Source organism: Neltuma alba, unplaced genomic scaffold (assembly GCF_004799145.2).
Source record: "Neltuma alba isolate B1F8T4 unplaced genomic scaffold, ASM479914v2 tig00010610_pilon, whole genome shotgun sequence".
In the NCBI taxonomy this organism is placed as follows: domain Eukaryota; kingdom Viridiplantae; phylum Streptophyta; class Magnoliopsida; order Fabales; family Fabaceae; genus Neltuma; species Neltuma alba.
Genome location: NW_021635468.1, coordinates 368,065 through 377,954, shown reverse-complemented (window position 1 = coordinate 377,954; position 9,890 = coordinate 368,065). Strand labels below are relative to the sequence as shown.

General features: G+C 36.5%; 1 long non-coding RNA gene across 1 annotated transcript; it reads right to left on the bottom strand.

The window, feature by feature from the left end:
* Positions 1–1,439: 1,439 nt before the first annotated feature.
* LOC114757543 (uncharacterized) lies at positions 1,440–9,656 on the bottom strand. Its single transcript, XR_003741571.1, has 2 exons — positions 9,558–9,656; positions 1,440–1,709 (listed from the first exon to the last, which is right to left on the bottom strand). It is a non-coding gene; the product is annotated as an uncharacterized LOC114757543 (long non-coding RNA).
* Between the last annotated feature and the right edge of the window lie 234 nt (positions 9,657–9,890).

Below are 9,890 nucleotides of genomic sequence, written 5' to 3'. Positions count from 1 at the left end.
TAACTTAGTGAATTTAAATGTTGACAAAACATACTTAAGATTTAATCATTTAATATAATATTTTTATATATTGAAAGATAGGTTGTTTATGCTCAATCAGCTTCAGTTGTTTATGCTTAAATCAGCTTCATTATTATTTCTTAAATATATGAATTAAGGATTAATATTTTAATATTTAATTATGGAGTTACCACTAAGATTCGTTGAATCAATATTTTCTGTTAATAAGACCAACAGTGTTAATATTAAGGCACTGAAAATATACTTTATAGACTTAAAAGACTAAATTAAAACTTAATGCAGATTTGGAAGACCAAACATATGTATTAACTATAAAATTATTTGTATTATAATAGTATAATAAAATTAATAGAATTTTTTTTTGGCCCAAACTTGAAGAATTAATTTATTTGCCTGGTGTTGGGTACTTTTGCGCCCATTAAAAAACAAATGGTGTTTGGCGCACTCTCGTTAAAGTACTTTTGCTCTACACTTCTTTGATTTGTTCGAGTACGGGATATTTTTGTACTTTTACAAAATTAACATGGGCGCCACTAAAAAAATGTTGTTAGTAAAATTTAAATCACAATTTTCTTTTAATTGATGTCTTAATATTATGGATCAAGCGAGCATGTCTCAGCATAATTCAATCGCTGAACTTTTATTTCATTTAAAATTTAGTTATAATTTTTTAATCTTTAATAATTTTGTTATTTATCATCTATAACTCATTCCATGTCGTCACTAAATCATCCTGCATGGCTAAAAAACAGTAGCCTTCAGGTTAAACAGCAACCTCTCTGTTGTGGAAAACTTGGGATTCATGGGAAATCGAGACACCCTATATGTTTATTCCTTCATCAATTCTGTTTAGGCCTGTAGTCCGGCATGTTATTCCTTCATCCAAGGTAACAATGTGGATTGACTAAATAGCAAAGCAAGATAATTAAAAAAGAGAGAGAGAGAGAGAGAGAGAGAGAGAGAGAGAGAGAGAGAGAGAGAGAGAGAGGTTTTGTTCAGGCATGCTAAAGGAAAAAGGGGACAACTTAGATTCAAATGGATTTAAATTTCCTAGCCACTTTAATTCAATTAATTAGACCAAAAAAGAAATGATAAAGGAGTGAAAATCCTCAAACACAATAACAATTAAACCATCAGATAACTCATATTGATGTAAAGCCAATTAATTAAACTCATTAAAACCAAGAATAATGAATTCAAGTTGATTTCAGAAATTATATTTAGGATTATCTAATTAAATAATTATACAATTTACCAACTCAATTCAACAATCAAGAGGCTAAGGGAAAAAAAACCCAAATTTGCAATATCAACCACATTGATAATCAAATTAATAATTCAAGGATTTTCAAACATAAATTTTAGCAAATATCAAGCACAAACTTAATCTAAAAATCAATCTAATCCGAAAATAAAAATGTCAGGTAGGGGGCTGCCGCACAGCAGGCTCTTAAGTCTTAAACCAACGTTTACCACAACTTAGAACTAGATTTTCTTCAACCAATACAACTCAAAATCAATTAAAAATAAATAATCCCAAGTTCTTGAACCAAAAAGATAAATGAAAACATTTCTACCTGGTCTTTAAATCCCAGCTCAAAGTTCTACCCTCCTCCATGCTCTTCTAAAATTGTATTGTAAATCAAACAAGCTTAAGTTGCCATTGAAGTGCCTCCTAGCTCCTGCTCCTTCAAGTAACAAGCCACGGCCATGGGATATATTGACAAAGACGTGTTGACAGGGATGTGAGAAAAAAAGGTAAATTGAATGACTAAATGGAATCTGTATTTATGTGAGTGGCAAGTGACTATTGAAGGGAGAGATGAAGATTATCATAATAAAAAAATAAGGAAATTTCTGCCCAAGGAGCCACAATGTTATCGCTTCTTCTTTCCGTAATCTGTGTGGCAGCTAAGGTATTCAACATACATGAGCAAGAGAAAATGCTGGGCATGAGATTTGAGCCTATTAACAATAAATTGACGCATTTAATAAATTTAACTATTAGATTATTCTAGAACTTCGAAGATTAAGTTTGTAGCGTGGTATTTCCTAATTTATTTATTTTTTTATTGACCTGCAAGAAATACAGTCCATCCATTAACATAAATTATATTTAAATATAATATAAACCATATTCAAATCAAATACTAGATACGCACAAAAATAAAATAAGAAATTATTGCAAAAATAAAAATTAACAATAAAGCTCTATTTGGAGAAAAAATTGTAATCCAAAAGTGTTTCCAGATATCAATTGCAATCCTAAATTAAACTCTCCAAACATCAACTTCTCAAAAATTTCAGAATTGATTTCAAAGAAATAGAAAATATTGATTCTACATCAAGAATTGAAAAGGGCAAATTGCAAAAAAAGACCTTAGAATTGTAAAAATACAGATAGGGACGATTGACAACTTCACTTTGGGTTTTGACAATAATAATATGCCATGAAGTTGTCAAACCTAAAGTGAGTTGTTAAGGGTCCCTATCTGTGTTTTTGCAATTCCAAAGTTTTTTTGTATTTCCCAATTGAAAACCACAAAAATATTTTCACTTGAAATTTTAAAAAATTTCAATTAGCAATTTAAGCAAATAATACATTAAAAATTTATCTAAACTCAAAATTATCGTTTAAAACCCTTAACTAATGTGAAATAAAATGTGTATAAACTAAGCTTTGCCATTAACCAAAACGGGAACTGTTTATTTAATGATTGTCTTTAAAAACTGTCCATTTAGTTCCACTTTTTTACGGTTGAATAACGATTAATAAAGACAGATTTTAAATGACGACTCAATAGTGATTTCAAAGCTAAACTACTAGGTAGGGAAGAAAAAGTTGTTTCACAGGATTTGAGGATCAAATGGTGGAATGGCTTCAGGAGAGAAGAAGAGAAACCGCTCCAATCCCCACTAAAGAGAAGAAGAAAATCCCAGGGTCACTTCCAAAACTGAATACGCTGGATGATCGACTCTAAAAGAGCTGTGCAGACCCTGGAAGAATGCTGTTATCATCACACTACTGGGCAAAGAAATTTCGCTCAGAATAATGAAGGATAGGGTGGCTTGGATTTTACACACTAACAAATTTGAGCTTATTGACTACCAAATAATTATTTTGTTTTTCGGTCAACCAACAAAGAACTGAGTATGAAGCTTCTCTTTGATGGTCCATGGATGATGAAGGGGTATTATGTGGCAGTCCAAAGATGGAGTCCTAACTTCAATCTGTATTGCAATAAGGGAGGAAAGTGGCCATATGGGTGAGGGTGCCAACGCTACCTATGCATATTTATTCTGAAAAGTGCATGGGAGCTGGGGAATATGATAGGTAAAGCACTAAAGGTGGATATTAATACACTGGCTCATTGCAGTAACCACATGGAGTAACTACAATGTCGCTGTGGAGAGGGGGAAATTCACTCGAGTTAGTGTAGAAGTAGATTTGAACCAGCCCTCAAGATCACGTTTTCTTATCAAGAAAAAGATGTATACTGTTGAATACGAGGGGTTGGATATTATATGCTTTAAATGTGGATGCTATGGTCATAGACAGGAAGATTGTCCTCTTAATGAAACTTCATAGGAGAGCTCGCCGGAGATGCCCAGCTCTGATGCCAAAGACAACAATCAGGATACAAAGAAGGAAGCAAACAAGCAACTGTCGGCTAGTATACCAGGTGTGAAAACCGAGAGGATTCCTTTGGTTCTTGGATGAAGCAAAAAATACTTTTAAATCAAGAAATCAAAAAGCAGAGGTGAAAGAAGATCACAGCAGAGAGTTAGTCACAGAGGAAGCCTGGTGGTACATAGAGAAACATGCTCAAGTACGGGCACACAATTTGACATATCAAAGGAAATGGACGAACCTGTCACCTCGTCTGCCAGATAAACTCAAACCAGCAACAAAGCTCCTACGAAAGAGTGGAGGAGGAAAGAAGGGGGAGAAGTTTCATCACAAGGGAAAGGAAAGAGTACTGTTGAGGAGCAGGGAAAGAAAAGACGTGAACTTGGAAAAAGGAGAAACTAGCCAACCTAAGTCTGAGGAAGAGAACATAATGTTTTTGGCCAAAAAAGGGACATGACTGAGACGCTTAAGATGAAAAGGCAAGGGAACGAAAGCTAGGGTTGATAAAGACAAGATACTGACCTAGGGTTCAGTTGGGCCCATAGAACAAGGAAGCCCGTCGAAGTCTCATTTAGTAAATGGGAAGAAAGGAAAGGACAGAAAAAAGAGAGGCCTGGCTACAAGGCCCAAAATCATATCCCCACTCCTAAAAAAGAGGAGCCCCAGTCGAATCCACCATGTGGTTTTTGGATCTGGGGTAAGCATAGGCCCATTAGATTTCACTAATGTAGCAACCAAAGATGCAGAAGAGACTAAACGACAGAAGGAAGTAGAAAATGTGGTTATTATGCAAGACAAAGCTCCTGAAGCTAGTGAAATTCACCAACTGAAAGAGCAATTCATTGATGCAGTACCAAAACCACCAGACCCATCTACAATTGAAGAGAGTAAAGGTTGGCAAAGAGAAAATCATGAAGTCAATGACCATTGGTATGAAACACAAGCAGAAGTAAGAGAAGATTTTAATGGTAATGAGAAGAGTATGGAGGCCATTGAATCCTCACTATAGTCTCGGTGTTATCGAGACTTTCTACTCCTGTCCGTATATCATGAATTTTATGTCTTGGAGCTGTTGTGGAGCTGCATCAAAAACGTTCCCTCGTAGAGTGAAGGATCTAATGAATGGCAAAGAAATTCAACTCCTTATTCTTCTTGAAATGTGTATAAGTGGAGAGAAAGCAGATAAGGTGAGAAGGAAGCTGGGTTTCAATAGATGGCTGAGATTAGTAGCAACCAGATATACAGGAGGGATATGGGTGCTCTGGCATGAGGAGAACGTTATTATTAGGTATGTCTCCTCTTCGATACAATACATCAATATCTATATTGAAGTGGTTGGAACTATTCAAAATTTCTTACCTACCTGTGTGTATGCTGGGCCCTGCTATGGTCTTAGAAAAAACCTTTGGCGTGATCTAATCAATATCAGCCACAATATTCAATGCCCCTGCTTTGTGATTGGAGATTTTATTGCATATTTGTCAAGTGATGATAAAATAGGGGGAGGTCATCCTAATTTTCACTCTATGCAACAGGTTGGAGAGTGTATTCAATAGACCCAGCTAGTAGAAACAGAGAGTGTGGGTGAACGGTTTACATGGGAAAAAAATCTGATAAAAGAAAAACTTGATTGGCTTTGGCCAATGAAAGCTAGAATGTTCGTTTTTCTCAAGCAAAAATTTTTCATTCAAGCAAATTTGCCTCAGACCACAGACCCTTACTTGTGAAATGAAATGCTCTCAAAACTATCACAAGAGGAGACCAAAGCCTCACTTAAAATGTCAAGCTGCTTGGCCCTTAGAAGAAGACTTTCTCTCGATTATGCAACAAGGCTAGAATAAGGGAAATTGGGAAGATAATGTTGCCCATTTCACTGGTACAGCAACAGATTGGAATAGTAGCAAAGTGGGTAACATAGTAAATAAAAAGAGAAAACTCCTAAGAAGATTAGAGGAAGTGGAAAGATCAAGAGCCAGAAGAGACAACCAGTATTTAATGCAGACAGAGAAAGAGCCATGGAGAGAATATAATAAAGCTTTAGCACAAGAAGAGCTAATCTAGTTTCAAAAATCAAGGTGCAATTAGCTCAAAGAGGGAGATAAAAATAGCAAATTCTTTCATGCTTCAACCATTGTTAGAAGACAGAAGAACTTTATTGATAGGCTAAAAAATTCAGATGGATAATGGATTTTTAATCAGCAAGATCTTAAAACCTTGGCTTTGGGTTACTACCAGAACCTTGTCCAAAGCGAACAGGGAGAAGTTGTGAATTATTCTACTGATCATGGCTTTCTGAACCTCAGAAATGAAGATCTAGCTTTGTCATCACAAGAAGTCACTAATGAAGAGATTAAATAGGCTGTGTTTGATATGGGAGCCTTTAAAGCACTAGGGTCAGATGGAATACAAGCTTTCTTTTACCATGAGTTTTGGAACATAATAGAACCTGCCTTGTGTGAAATTGTGAAAGAGATTTTCCAGGATCCGAGAAAGGTGAGATCCGTAAATGAGACCAATCTAGTATTTATCCCTAAAATGGAGAAACCCGAGGTTATTAAAGATTTTAGACCTATATTTCTCTGCAATGTGAGTTATAAGGCAATCACCAAAGTGTTAAGCAAACATCTCAAAGCCATCATGGGGGAAGTAGTGCGACAACATCAATGCAGTTTCATAGCGGGCAGGCAAAGTAGTGATAACATCATCATAGTCCAAGAAGTTATTCATGCAATGAAGACTAAAAAAGGACAGAAAGGGTGGCTGGCAGTGAAGGTCGACCTGCCAAAAGCTTACAGTGGGTTAAAATGGACCTTTATAAGGGACACTCCTAAAGCAGTGGGCATGAGTGATGACTTATATGATCTGATCATAACCTGCATTTCCACTTCTTCCTTTAGAGTTTTATGGAAAGCTACAGAGGCCCTCCAACCTTTGAGAGGGATAAGACAAGGTGATCTCATTTCTCCATACATCTTCACTCTCTGTATGGAAAGGTTGAATCATTTAATCAAAGATACGATTGATGAAGTACTTGGAATCCTATTTGGATAACTCTACAAGGCCCCTCAATTTCACACTTATTCTTTGCAGATGATCTGATTCTCTTTGGGGAAGCTTCAAGCCTACAAGTGGAAACAATGATGGACTATATGAAAATGTTTTGTGATGTTTCAGGTCAACAGATAAATAAAGCTAAAACAAAGATATGTTTCTCCTAAAATGTGCACTACTCAAGATCCCTTGAGTTAAGCACGCAAATGGGGGCTGGTCTAACCAGTGATCTGGGGAAATACCTGGGTATACCCTTACTACACAAGAGAGCCTCCTATATGACTTTTACACTGGTGCTTGAAAAGACCAGAAAAAGATTGTCGAGTTGGAAAAAGGGATGTCTGAACTTAGCTGGGAGAGTGACTTCAATAAAATCTGTTCTTTCAGCCCTTCCTACTTACTATGCGCAAGTTATTTTGCTTCCGAAAAGTCTTGTGAAAAATTTGGAACAGAGCAGTAGGAAGTTTCTTTGGGGAGACAGCGAAGATGGGCATAAGATCCACCTCCTTTCTTGGGACCAAGTGATGCAAGATAAGTTTGGGTGGATTAGGAAAAAAAAATATGAGGAAACAGAATAAAGCTTTTATTATGAAACTTTGTTGGGGTCTGATAACTAACAAGGATGCTTTGTGGGTTAAAGTCCTTAAGGATAAATATCACTGTGGTGATCAGAATCTACCCATTTCTCCCTCACCTAGAGGAGTATTTGTGCCGTTTGGAAGAAATTCAAAAGGGGCATTGGAAGGAAAATAGGCAATGGGATGACCTCTTCCTTTTGGTCTGACAATTGGTCTGAGATGAATATTCCATTGATTGATCTTATTCCGGGATATGAAGACCAAATTGATTGGAATGAATGTGTTGCAGATTACGTGACAACCAATGGTGAATGGGATAGGTGGAAAATGGGAACTTGGCTTCACAAACAAGTCATCGATCGCATAGCCTATGCACATCCACCCCGTGAGGAGAGAGGAGAGGACAAATACTTTTGGAAACTATCTCCCGCCAGTTGTTTTTCTGTTAAATCTGCATATTGATTTCTTTTTGTAGGTACCCAGTAGAGGAGAGACAACATTTGGAAGATCCTTTGGAGATGGTCTGGCCTAGAAAAGATCCAAACATTTATGTGGCTCTTTACTCATGGAAGATTGCATACAGCACAGCTAAGATTGAGACGTGGGATAGAGGTTTTGGCTTCTTGTCCATTCGGATGTGATCAGGAATCAAATGCACCTAATTCGAGATTGTTTGAACGCTGCAGATAGATGGAAATTGATGGTAAAATATGACAAATGGAGTAATTTTAATGAAATTCAAGGATCAGAATGGATCAAATGGAACCTAACAAATGAGATTGGAATGATTCATACAAAGAAGGTTCCATGCATGGCCCACACTATTTGGCTATATTTGTTGGGACATATAGGTGTCACAGTGGAGAAAGATCTTCAAGGGAGAAACTGCCAGCAGGAGACTTAATGCCAATACCAGCTTCTTTAGGGCTTGCTTAGATCAAGATCTTTTGAAGCATGGAGGCATTCTCAGTGTCATTCAACCAACAGACGCTCACCCATGGCATGAGCTTGAAGACTATATCAAAATCGTTGTGGATGCCTCGATATTAGATGATGGTAGAAGTGGCTGTGGAGGATTCCTATGTGACAACAATGACCAATGGATGTTGTGGATTGAGCTGCAAGTTGACAACAGTTCCCCCTATGATTGCTGAACTAATAGTTTTTATCCATGGTCTCAGTATTTGCTAGACTAAAGGATATAGGAAAATTCTTCTCTTATCTTATTGTATAATTGCTATTAATTTTGCTATTAGAGGCTGTGACATCGATCATCCTTTCAAGGATGTTATAGATGATGTTAGACTTTTATTGAATAGGGATTGGTAGGTCATAATCTCTCATGTTTAAAGAGAGAATATGGTCATGGCAGATAGGCTAGCAAAGTTCTCGCATAGGATAGAAGGAAATTTTTTGCTCTTTGATCACTCTCCCCATCTTAGCTAGCAGGTGGAGGTTGATCAAGGATAGGATTGTTGGCTATCTTGTGTTCTCTGTTTTTTCAGTTAGTTATACAGTTCTCATTAAAAAAAAAAAAATGATTTGTATTGGTAAAATAATAATTAAAAAAAAGGTGACCAAGAGCTTCTGCAATCGAAATTTCATAGTCAATTTACGACCATTCTTGTGCTTTCTAATCCCATATAATCCTTTAAAGTAAATCTGGACAGAAAATTTCAGATTGAAGGGCAATAGCTAACCCATTTCAAATTTAGCATCATAATGATAAACTCATTATCAGTCTCGGCTGGCAAAGGGAAAAAATGATCTAACACCATTTCTTAAACCATTACGTATCCACATAAAAACTAGGTAAATCCTCTAGATTCAATTAACAATTAAGTTTTGAAGAAAATGAAACAGCTTCCTTTCTTCCTCATTTCTATATATCTGCGCCATTCACACCATGTTTACATGTGTATAACGGTTTCCATTTAATTCCTAACACTACACAAACGGCACATATGTGTGTTTGTGTGTAACTTCCTTCTTCCCTTTTAAATTTCAGCAAATTGATTGTTAAAGCTTCTCTCCCATTGAACCCGATGGATACACCGTAAACCAGGAAGCATAAGCTCTGTTTTGGCAGCCATGAACAGAGGGCGAAGCAAGCACGTGCAACCCATAACTTACTAAATCAAACCTATATCTCCACTTTACTACATTTATTCCAGCTAGATGCTAACTTTCATCCATAACCCAAAAATTTAAACCATCATAATCTCTTCCAAAATGCATTGAATGGAAGAAGATAGGAGGATGATTAGAAGGCTTACCTTAATCCAAATCCAACCTTGCATGTAAGCAATCGGCTCCCACTCAACCTCTTCTCCTTCTTCGTTCTTCTTCCTCTTGCTCCGACTCTCTCAGCTCTCCCTCTTTTCTCTCAGCGTCGCACAAAAATGAAAATGGGAAGGGAAAGAGTGAATCGGATGGGTTAAGTGGTTGAGAGAAAATGAAATTACCAACATGCCCCTGATCACCATTGCTTACAATTTAATCCTTCTCTATTTTCTAAAATAATGAAATAATTTCAGAATTTAATCCTTGATAGTTTTAATAAATTTCCTTCTTTCACTAACTTCTTCAGCCCTTAAAATAACTCCTTT